The sequence below is a fragment of the Branchiostoma belcheri genome, unplaced genomic scaffold (genome assembly GCF_001625305.1).
Source record: "Branchiostoma belcheri isolate BF01 breed outbred unplaced genomic scaffold, Haploidv18h27 scaffold67, whole genome shotgun sequence".
NCBI lineage: Eukaryota > Metazoa > Chordata > Leptocardii > Amphioxiformes > Branchiostomatidae > Branchiostoma > Branchiostoma belcheri.
The window spans coordinates 1,262,320-1,272,351 of NW_017804320.1; the positions used below are offsets into that span (position 1 = coordinate 1,262,320).

General features: G+C 43.2%; 1 pseudogene across 1 annotated transcript in view; it reads right to left on the reverse strand.

Annotated features, from left to right (window-relative positions):
* The window catches only part of LOC109483937, a 42,175-nt pseudogene extending 32,482 nt beyond the window's left edge, over window positions 1-9,693 (reverse strand). Inside the window, exons 1-9 of the transcript XR_002141047.1 lie at window positions 9,572-9,693; window positions 7,299-7,438; window positions 4,911-4,958; window positions 3,965-4,032; window positions 3,383-3,572; window positions 2,767-2,892; window positions 1,224-1,382; window positions 663-745; window positions 425-457 (exon numbers count right to left, since the gene is read on the reverse strand). The product of XR_002141047.1 is annotated as a kielin/chordin-like protein (transcript). The remainder of the gene's footprint in view (window positions 1-424; window positions 458-662; window positions 746-1,223; window positions 1,383-2,766; window positions 2,893-3,382; window positions 3,573-3,964; window positions 4,033-4,910; window positions 4,959-7,298; window positions 7,439-9,571) is intronic.
* Window positions 9,694-10,032: the final 339 nt, after the last annotated feature.

Below are 10,032 nucleotides of genomic sequence, written 5' to 3' on the forward strand. Positions count from 1 at the left end.
GGGGGGGTCCCCGGACAACGCTCTACGTTGAACTCGGAAACCTCTCGGTTACGCTTTACGATAAATTCCAAGTGGCTACAACGCATTACGTAGAATTACGCTCTACGCAAAATGCGAAGAGCGGTCCGTCTACGCTCTACGTAAAATTAAAACGGCCGATTACGCTCTACGGAAAAGGGCTTGCAGGCCCCTTTTTAAGGCGGTCTCCATCGGTATTTCATCACAGTTTAACATAAATTTTCTTTCTTTCGGCAAAGACTTCGGAGTGGCATACAGATCTTGTTATGTGGTGACCAGTGAGTAAAAATACAAAGTGTATAGCGCCGACAATGTCATGGACGTAGGAATCCAGTCTAACTGAGCCTTATTCTCTTTCACATATAAACATGTCAAAAAAAAGGTTGAGGTGAACTGATGTACTTACCATCATAGGGAGTTGTGGTGACGGGGGTGATGGCTGCAAAGGATATAATCCGTCAAATTGTTAGTACAATTGCTTCAATAGTCGTATAATACAGTATACATTTCAAAGATATTGAACAAGTCAATCCCAATATAGTCACAAACCATCGGTGAATCATTGTGTACAATAGATGATACTAACAGGCGTTGCTTCAGGCTAAAACTCAACTGACATTGACATATATAAGAGAAATACGTACGTGTGGTGGTGGGGGTCTCGGTGGTGGTCTGGTACTCACACTCAATCTCATCACAGGCCCACTTGCCGTTGCTCAGACACTCACTGTACAGACGGCAGAATATCACGGGGAAAGTTAATTACAGTGTAGTGAATGATATAGTTTTGTAGATAGGAGAAATATATAATGATCTTGGCTATGATAGCTGGATCATATCTTTGTTATATGTTACAAGTGACTAGCCATAACTTGACATTGTCGATTGTACTAGCCTAAATGAATGAATGGATGAATGAGTTGTTGATTTATGTAAACCTCTGCAGCCTTCTGGCTATAATACGTTTTACTTACATCGATTGAAATACTTACATCTCACACAAATTCACACAAAACTTAAAATATTACGCAGTTTTAACATAACACAACATAACATAACACAATGACTAATACAAATCAGATTTGTGGTTGCGACATATCATTTGTCCTTAGACAACAGTCTTCATTGATGGTACTGAACCAGCAGTGCGGTAAGATGCTAGAACCTGAAATCAATGTACATGTATCTATAACTTAAATCCGTACCAAGTCTGGCACTTGTCCTGCCTCTTCTGCTGGACAGTCTCACGCGGCATGAACTCCTTGCCCTGGTAGGTGCAGATCTTGCCGCGGCCCTGGGTCTTGCAGGGGCAGAGGAAACGCACGCGGTAGTCCTGGCACCTCACGGACCTGTCCTTCTGGTACCTGTGGGTACGGATAGGGATGTGGTAAACTTTTAAACTTTATTCGAATAACTGCAACAGTGGGGAGGTTTATAGGCGCTACCAACTGACCCGGCCGACGGGGTCTAGACCTTTTCGGCCGAGCGGTTAGAGCGTCTGGTTATGAAGCTGGTGCTCGAGAGGTCGTGGGTTCGAACCCCTGCCCGGGTCTAGAAGGGTTTTTACTGGCTCCTCTTGTTTCTTACATAACCATTAGCGTGAGATCAAGTCATCCTGGTATATATGTACATGTAACAGACACGTATTCACATATACATGTATAATGGTACATGTTTTGCTCAGAGCTACAAGTTTGCTCAATGCAACGTGGCGTCGTGTGGTGTAGTGGTACATCACTGGACTATGAAACGGGGAGACCCGGGTTCGATTCCGGGTCGTACCCGAACAAGTCCGAACATGCGCCCCGACGTTGTACCCTTGGGAAAGGTACTTTACACGACTTTCCTCACCTCACTCAGGTGAAAATGAGTACCTAGTATCGGCTAGGGACGTCCCTCGGATAGGACGTTAAATGGAGGTCCCGTGTTTGGGAAAGCCACACCCCACGCACGTTAAAGAACCCACCACACTTATCGAAAAGAGTAGGGGACCTTCCCGGTGTGAGTGGTTCAAACATTACAGTCTGGTCTCAGCAGGTTTGACATCTTTGAAAAGGTGATAGTCACCTGTTATGTCAATCCTTCCACAAATGTGGTAAATTGTCATAAATAAATAAATAAATCTCACAAGGGCCACTTTTGGGAACTGAAACTCTCGCTCACTACAGCATCATCTCTTCTACTTAAGTCTAGATTACTTGGCAAGTTTGACTAACTGACTCAGACTTTTACAACAGACACAGAGTAGTCAGAGACTATACTGCACTTCGTATTTGTTAGGGTAGATGTAATTTTGCAATGTATATGGTTTAATGTCGATGGGAGGGGAGCAATCCATTCTTATATTTCTGCATAGGTTTAGTTTTTTTTTTCTATCTGGGTGTCTAGATTGTCTGGATGAATGACTGCGACCTGCTAGCCGCTAGACTGGCGTGTCTGGAGTGGCATACGAGGACGACATGAACCGAACGGAATCTATTATCTTTTAGTTACTAACCTGGCTCTCTGGCGCTTTTACCTCAAATGCTTGCATGAAAGTCAAGTCAATCTTTATGGTAACGGCTACAATACATGGCAAGCTCTTCAGTACTACATATCGAGCTAACATCTACTCTCACGTCTACAGTAATGCTTACATGTTCTAGGTATCGAAACTAACAACACTATTCTATTTTAAACAGGTAATATGATATGTATGAAACCTGGCTTGCATGATACATGGAATTGACATTGAGAATGGCGTCTCACCTGTTATCGCAGATGAGACCGACGCGGCGGTCGCAGGTGACGTTCTGGGTGGTCTGGCGCAGGGGCACGCCGGCGGAGGTCTGGCACTCGATAGCTTCGGGGACGGAGTGCTTGCAGATGCCGAGCCTGTGGAGGAAAAACACTGTGTTAGATCTCTGAAGTCGCTATCCTGGATGCCAGACCCCGGTTCGACACAATTCTACCTACGGCTATGCCCCGGAGTTAGCACCTGGGCATGTTTTGCTCAGAGTAGTTTATCTGAGTTGGTGTCAATGGTAAAATTTTCAGAGCCGAAGAGCTAGCCTGTATATTATACCCCTGGCAATAGTCCGTTACCCAGGCTATGAAGTCGTGTAAAGGCTACCTTGGTAAGGGATGATATTCTTTCCGCCGGATATTTCGTGCTGAGCTAGCCTGAGAGCCACCCCATTGGCAGGGTTAGCGAGTACAAGGAGCCCCGATACAAAGTTAGTGTTGAGATGGTGGCCTGTCTGAACTTTTGATTGCGTTTTGCTACAAAATCAAAGCCTTTTCGACATCCATTAAGCCAGGACAGGCCAGTCATGTGGTTGCCTATCAATGCGCAATGATGCTTTACTATCAAACTGTGACCTACTCCTTCCTGAGGCTGAAGATGGTCTCGAAGTCGCCCTTGCCGGTGTACGGGACGTCGTTGTTGATGTACTCGGTCCAGCACAGGCCCTTCCTCACCTTCTCACAGCGGGGGCCCTCCAGGCCTGGCTGGCACTGGCACTGGTCAGGGGCGACACAGACACCGCCGTTCTGACACGGCTTCTTGCAGACGGCTGGCAGGGAGAAAACGTCAGTTTTACCTCCAGATCCGTAAATAGTTTCGTCAAGTTGGTGTTTTATTCAGCCGACGTAAATATGTTAATATTTTACGCTTGAGACCGCATCTACGGGATAGCAGCGACACCTATGCTGCTGCGCAATGTGAACCAGTCAGAATTGCCCCGAGGAAGGTGACAGACGGTCACCGAAACGTCGGCTGAATAAAACACTCGGTTGTGTAAAAAGAGTCTCTTTAAGTCAATATGTCCCATTATGTGACAAATGTTCATTTTTGACATTGCCCTAAGATGACAGTTGGGTTCATCTACTGCTCCAAAATCCCATCCAACTATTTCAACCAGAGCCAACATTGACAGTAAGACATCTAAGGACAAAAGACACTTACGGATCCTGCAACCGGTCTCAACATCGCCGGTCCAGCCCCGGCAGCACTTGTAGCTGGTAACTGGTTCTCTGCGGAGGTACATGTAAGAAGTTGATGAACCAAAAGTTGATGATTAGGCGCGGAAGAAAAGTTAAATCGCGCTATGTCGTCTCGCTGCCGGATCATCATGGGTCCTGCCTATACCGGATATGCAAGCTCACTCGAACATTTGAAACTCACAACGCTTGCCGAAAGGCGTGAGACTCTGTGCCTGAACTTTGCCAGATCACTTATCAAGTCTGAGTTCGAGCATTGGTTGCCGAGTCGCAGATCTAGTATCACAGGCAGAAGTACCAGAAATGCTCAAAAACTTGATATTCCAAAGGCTAAAACACAGAGATACAGAAACTCACCAATACCCTACCTGACTCGATTGTTGAACCAGCATGACTTTTAATCTGTAGCTTATTTTTAATGTATTATCAATGAGCGAATATTCTCTTACGTATACTGTCACGACCAATTCTTTGTATATATGACGCTCCTCTTTTATTGATATTGTACTATATTTTAATCATGTACTGTATTGTGCTATTGCACTACCTTTTAACCCTATATCGCCAACCATTATATTGTACTTTTATGTAATATTGATCTTAATTCAGTGTTCTCCACTGCGACATCAATAAAGCCAATCTGAATCTGAATCGCTGCGAAGCCAGACAAGAACGTTTAACTTTAAGTTAGTGCTTGTGTTCCTACTGTATATTTGCAATGAAATGTAACGTGGAGACATTTCGTACTTAACACACTACCTTTCAGTGTGACTAGCGATAGGGTAATGGTGAAGATCCCAGCAGCTGCTCAAAACGATGGGTACAGCCACTTTATTATATCTAAACATGAAGCAAGATGTCTGTTTGTATATCTTATACATTGCCTCAATCTATGAAAGTCATAGACCTACCTTCTGCCGTGCCGTGGTGTCTTAGTGTAGGAGCAAACCCTCTCGCTCCTGTAACGTGATGTGAGAAAGAAATCATTATCAGCTACAATGTACATGTAGGTTTTAAATAAAAAAGCTACTAATAATCATATCACAGAAAGTGGGTATTATCTCCATGAAAAATGGAGGTATTGTTTTTGGCGTGTCTGTGTGTGTGTGTTTCTGTCTGTCTGTGTGTGCGTTTGTGTTTCCGCACATTTGTAGTCAGCATAACTTCATAACGCCTTTATGGATTATGATAATATTTTGTATGCTGGTAAGTCTAAGGAAGATAAAGAGGACATAATTAATGAGGACATGTTGAAATGAAGTATGTCAAAGGAGAGGAATTTTACACGAAAAATATTGTCATTTGAATTTAGAAAACCATAAATTAAACTAGATTATGCTAATCACGACCTTATTTCCATAGTCAATGAGACAAATAAAAAACATTTACATTACTGAAATATATTTCATGGAGGTATTAGATCTCCGAATTCTTGTTAGGCAATTGTATGAGAAATTCAAAGCCTATCATTACAAGATGTTGGCAAGTTAAGGTTAGAATTCAGACGTGTGGACAGAATTCGACCTTGAAAACCAATTCGACCTTGAAAACCATGTGACCCGTACACCCAATAATCTCCATTACAATTAGACAAGCTATTGGATTGTCGTATTACTTTTCGATGGACAAAGTGTAAATATTGGCAGCAAATTGAAATGAAATCTTGTAATGTGTTCTGTAAACATCGTGGTGCCATACTGTCAAATGTAGCTTGTACGGGGATATTTCAAAGCGCATTACATAAAGACAAATCTACAAAGAAAGAGCTAGAACGACGTCTGACCAAGAAACCCTTGCTCCGTAAATCAAAGGTTATGTTTGTGAATCATAGGTTACAGCTCTGTAAAGTCCATTTGGGGGCGGGGAAACGTTTACAGAGGGGGTTCAAAAGTCCGATTAAAAAGGTTCCAATCTCGTAACGCAAATAGTTCTTGCATCATACTAAGATAGTGGTCTCGGAGATCGAACAGCTGAACTGACACAGGCTGTTGCAATCGCTAGGTTTGTGTATTTAAACTCCCGCTGAGTTCCATACGCTTCACACACTTTCTTACCACTATATAACGATAATCGCACAAAGCTGTTCAACCTTCTCTCCGTTTGCTCAACAGAATTTGTTACATTTCATGCTATAGATAAATTCAATTTCATCCTAGAAGGTAATAACCCTTACTGTGTACAAATAGGTAAATATATCAAAGAATGTTTAGACCTTAGAACAAGTAGTATTAGTTGACTCATCTATTGTTTTGTACGTAGGTTAATTTGTTGTCCCCATGTATATTTGTCTGTAAATCTACATGTCTTAGACCTTACGAAAGTCGCTGTACTTTTGTTGTGTCAATAAAGTTCTCTTCTCTATAACCAACAGAGTTTTTGAAGATAAAAAATACGTTTATTGCAAATGTCTGCCCGAAGACTATTTGCAAATAACAAGGATAAAAGAACAGAGTACAAAATAACTTCAAAATCCACATAGTAAAAGGTAATTGTCTAAAGCTATAGCTATGTCTAAAACTATGTCTGAAGGGTTTGACTTTTGAAATAAAGAAAGAGTAGAATTTTAGTAGAGTAGAAGACAGAGTCTAACCTTCACCGATGTACAGAGTAGAATTCTTTGAACTAACTCCCCGAACCGTATATCAATCTGTTTATTCTAGCCCTGTTGCATTGAGCCTTTGAGGAAGGGTATAAGTGTTGTTTGTTCAACATTTATGAGCCTTATCAGATCTGCAGAAATAGCCAGCAAACATCTACCATGTTACACAATCCAACAACGGTTGAGAAGAACAGGATGATGCGATGTTCTTAGTCTCGCACCAGACTTCTTTGCAGTCTGAATAAATCGTAGAAATCGGGCCTGAAAAGGGGTGTAGCTAGCCTGGTATCCAGTCTTACGTGATTGGGGGTATTGGGGTGTTCGGCCAGGTTGTGCCTTCGGGGGCTCTAATAGCTTCCCCCGCCCAGTGCAACAGGCCGTCACGGTAGGAGTGTTACGCTAATAAGAGACATGATTATGCTTGGGGATTTGGTGAAGGGCTAATCAATCTCTCGTGAAATATACACCGGGAAACCTATGTGAGGCGGGCGGGACAGAGCTCTTTCGGCCCCGGCCACGAATCAGACTGGATACCAGGCTAGTATGTAGCTGGCCAGGGGGGAGTTGGTCGGCCGTCCAATTGTGCAGGCAAATTATGCCGCTTAACTCCAGTTGGCTAGCTACGTTCCTTTTTAGACCGATTTCTACTATTTGTTCAGCCTGCAAAGGAGTCTGGTGCGAGACTATGCGATGTTCTTACCAGGTGGGGTCGGTGGTGTAGGGGGTCTCGGTGGTTGTCATGGTAACGGGGGTCTCGGTGGTGGTTGGCTCCTCCTCCCACTCCCAGTACTTGATGACCTTGGACTGCGCCAGAACGACGCAGCACAGAAACAGAAGGACCTACGGGTAGACGTACACCAAACCTTAAAGGCATCCAATGCGATTTCAGGGCAGCAAAACTTGAAATATTCTGAATAAGGCAATCTTTGTGATATTGATACAATTCACATTATGACATTTGAGACAGTATCTCATACTTTGGGCTATTAGAACTGCAGAAACAAGCCCTAAGATGAGTCCTTTATTTTCTGGGTGGTACCCTAAAAATCAACCCAGGGCCCTTCCAGTAACAATTATCCGTCAGAATTGTGGGAATTTTTGCTCCAAGAGGGTCAATATACATGTACTTGGGAAAAAATCGGATTTCCAAGCCCTAAAAACTGCACTGGATGACTTTAACAAACTGAACTAAAACTGTGCACTACTTGGCCATTTATATCCATTGAATGAAAAAAATATGTTTGGACGTGTGGCGTAGCGACAGCGAGTGCTCGACTCGGAACCAAGAAGTCCCGGGTTCGAGTCCTGACATGCCACCGATCTTGTGCCCTGGGAAGGGCACTTCTTTCCCCACTTAACTCAAGTTAAAATGAGGGATTGCCTGTCCTCTATTTGTTTCTATGTGCGGGAAACAACACCAGCAACAGCTGCCCGTGGCCCACGTGTATTGCACTATTGCAATTTCAATAAATCAAACCAAATCATTAAATCAAAATAGAAGAAGAAGAACTTTATTATACGACAATTGTACATGGTACAATGTATGGCTACGACTGTTGAACATAGTACAAAAAGAAAAAGAAAAGGGAATAGCATTAAAATTAACATCCTAATTACTAACCATCAAGAGCTGATACAGTATGCAATCGAGTGGGGCTAATAATAAGTTTCGGCATTTTTTCGAATAACAAAACAGTCTTTTATATTTATATCATAACCGGGCCGCGATAACGTTCGATAACGTGTTGTATTCTATAAATACTGGCTTCAGTTCCTACCACAGCGAGTAACGTTACATAGAAGTACCAGACGTTGAACTACTTTGGGGGGGGGGCCGCAAGCCCTTTTCCGTAGAGTAATCGGCCGTTTTAATTCTACCATGGAGGTAAAAAGATTCTACCTCCATGATTCTACGTAGAGCGTAGACGGACCGCTCTAATTCAACTTCAACGTAGAGCGTAATTGGCGCATTTTGCGTAGAGCGTATTCGCCGTTTTAACTCTACGTAATGCGTTGTGGCCACTTGGAATTTATCGTAAAGCGTAATCGAGAAGTTTCCTAATTCAGCATAGAGCGTTGTCGGGACCCCCCCCCCTTACAGGCCCCCACTTAGGAGAGATCTGACCTAAATTTGTTGCCATATTATCATCACTTAGAAGACGAAGGATTCTAGAGCCATTGTTTTATGACCCTTTTCATTCCTTTCGCCTCTTTGCGATCGTTTCGTACGCTAATAAGAGGTCTTAGTTTCTTTTGCACAAGTTAGCACGTGCTAGCTCGGGTGCAGGCTTATAGAACTGGGGGTTTGGTGGTCTTCGGCTGTTTCCTGATTAGCCCAGTTCAACCAGGCCGACTATGTTGTCTATATGCAATCAGAAAATAGCACATAAAAGACCATGAAGACCCCCAAAACCCCAGTTTTTGGCATGCTATGGAGGCTAGGCACGTGCTGGCTCAGGTGCCATCAGATTTGATGCTAGGTTTAAAAAAATGTCGCGCAAGTAGCTCCGTACCAAATCTAGTTGCGCTCATGCTAGTTGAGTACCGCAAAGACAGTGTATTGTAAGTCATAAAATGAACATAGTATCATTTACATGGTCATTGCCTACCGCGTGCTTTTCACAAGGATAAGTTGCAAAAACTTTGGGTTTCTAAAGATTTGGGTTTCCGTAAACTACGCATGGCAAGATCTAGATTCACACGTATACAACATTAAGTGTGTCATAGGGTTATCAAGGATTGGCAAAGGCGCTAGATTGGTTTATAGCAGATATGGCAAATTACCAAACTAATAAAGCCGTATATAGCCATAGCAGGTATTGTTTTATAAGCCTTTTTCAAACTAATATATAGCTCTCTTTCCAATGCTGGTCAGCGTTAAGTGGCTGTCTAGCTTTCTGGCAATTTTTCAAAGCATACAGTGTGCCGAAGGCATCCACTTTAAACCTTCTCTGAGATACAGAATCCCCCTACCTTCATGTTTCTGGTATATTGCACTCTTCTGCGATGAGAACTAGTGGCAACTATGGTCCAGGAATGCAATGCTAAATTTTCCCCAGGGCCCACCTATTTATACAGCCACGAGGGGGGGGGGTGAGATTTATTGGGTCCTAAAGTACACTGTTCAGTACATGTTTGTTAGATGTTTACCATTTTAAGGACAATCGCTATATGTAAATTAGTCCTCTAGTTTGTTCTGTCATCAGCCTGAAGTCAGCTTCTCCGCTGGTGATTGGTCGGTGTCGGAGGGACCGGTCAAGTTGTTTTGATCTCGCCGTCAAGAGCCTTTCGTCAACATTCTGTTGCAACATGTTGAGTAAATTCCTCCTTTGGACCGGCAAAAGTGCAAGACGCTGCAAAATCACACCGCGCATGCCCACGACGTCGTTCCTGATTGGTTAATCCAAACGAGGCTAGAGTATCACGTGATATGC